This window comes from Bos mutus, chromosome 2, assembly GCF_027580195.1.
Source record: "Bos mutus isolate GX-2022 chromosome 2, NWIPB_WYAK_1.1, whole genome shotgun sequence".
Lineage (NCBI taxonomy): Eukaryota > Metazoa > Chordata > Mammalia > Artiodactyla > Bovidae > Bos > Bos mutus.
The window spans coordinates 24,599,525-24,601,581 of NC_091618.1; the positions used below are offsets into that span (position 1 = coordinate 24,599,525).

The window sequence follows — 2,057 nt, forward strand, 5'->3', positions numbered from 1 at the left end:
TTTACTTATTATATTTTTAAATCAAGTACTTTTCCTCTTAAAGTACATATATTTAAAAGACATTATTTTCTTATTATAATTAGAAAACTAGCTTCACTTGCCATAAATAAAAGATGACTGTTAAGTACAATAAAAATAAATCAATATTTTAAAATTCTATAGAAATAAATGTTGCTACTGGAATACTTGAAGCCCAGGACTTGTTATCTTTTTTGTTAAAATACAAGATTGATGTGTTGTATAAAAGGAGAGAAGGTTAGCACTCCCCTTGACAAGAATGGAAGAGGCTCTCTGGCCTGACAACATTCATATGGTTAAGGCGTTGCCACCTACTTCGTGGCATCTAAGCACTGTTTTTTAGATGTCAACTCCAGGAAGAAAACTATTAAAAATACAAACACATGGAGGTTAAACAACACACTTCTGAATAACCAACAAATCACGGAAGAAATCAAAAAATAAATTAAAATATGCATAGAAATGAATGAAAATGAGAACACAACAACCCCAAACCTATGGGATTCTGTAAAAGCAGTGCTAAGGAGAAGTTTCATAGCAAAACAAGCTTACCTCAAGAAACAAGAGAAAAATAAAATAAATAACCTAACTCTACACCTAAAGCAACTATAAAAAGAAGAAATGAAGAACCCCAGAGTCAGTAGAAGGAAAGAAATCATAAAAATTAGGGCAGAAATAAATGAAAAAGAAACAAAGGGGCCATAGCAAAAATCAACAAAGCTAAAAGCTGGTTCTTTGAGAAGATAAATAAAATAGACAAACCATTAGCCAGACTCATCAAGAAACAAAGGGAGAAGAATCAAATCAACAAAATTGAAATGAAAATGGAGAAATCACAACAGACAACACAGAAATACAAAGGATCATAAGAGGCTACTATCAGCAACTATGTGCCAATGAAATGGACAACGTGGAAGGAATGGACAAATTCTTAGTAAAGTATAACTTTCCAAAACTGAACCAGGAATAAATAGAAAACCTTAACCCTCCCATCACAAGCACAGAAATTGAAACTGTAATCAGAAATCTTCCAGCAAACAAAAGCCCAGGTCCAGATGGCTTCACAGCTGAATTCTACCAAAAATTTAGAGAAGAGCTAACACCTATCCTACTCAAACTCTTCCAGAAAATTGTAGAGGAAGGTAAACTTCCAAACTCATTCTATGAGGCCACCATCACCCTAATACCACAACCAGACAAAGATGCCACACAAAAAAAGAAAACTACAGGTCAATATCACTGATGAACATAGATGCAAAAATCCTCAACAAAATTCTAGCAAACAGAATCCAACAACATATTAAAAACATCATACACCATGACCAAGTGGGCTTTACCCCAGGGATGCAAGGATTCTTCAACATTTGCAAATGAATCAATGTGATACACCACATTAACAAATTGAAAGATAAAAACCATATGATTATCTCAATAGATGCAGAGAAAGCCTTTGACAAATTTCAGCATCCATTTATGATAAAAAAGAAAGCAGGAGTAGAAGGAACATACCTCAACATAATAAAAGCCATATATGATAAACCAACAGCAAACATTATCCTCAATGGTGAAAAATTGAAAGTATTTCCCCTAAAATCAGGAACAAGACAAGGGTGCCCACTCTCACCATTACTATTCAACATAGTTTTGGAAGTTTTAGCCACAGCAATCAGAGAAGAAAAATAAATAAAAGGAATCCAGATTTGAAAAGAAGAAGTAAAACTCTCACTGTTTGCAGATGACATGATCCTCTACAAAGAAAACCCTAAAGATTCCACCAGAAAATTACTAGAGCTAATCAATGAATACAGTAAAGTTGCAGGATATAAAATTAACACACAGAAATCCCTTGCATTCCTCTATACTAACAATGAGGAAACAGAAAGAAAATTAAGGAAACAATTCTATTCACCATTGCAGTGAAAAGAATAAAATACTTAGGAATAAATCTACCTAAAGACACAAAAGACCTATATATAGAAAACTATAAAACACTGGTGAAAGAAATCAAAGATGACACAAATAGATGGAGAAATGTACCA

General features: G+C 33.2%; 1 non-coding gene across 1 annotated transcript; it reads left to right on the top strand.

Annotated features, from left to right (window-relative positions):
* Positions 1-233: 233 nt before the first annotated feature.
* Positions 234-359, top strand: LOC138985046 (U6atac minor spliceosomal RNA). The gene has a single exon (XR_011462284.1). It is a non-coding gene; the product is annotated as a U6atac minor spliceosomal RNA (small nuclear RNA).
* Positions 360-2,057: the final 1,698 nt, after the last annotated feature.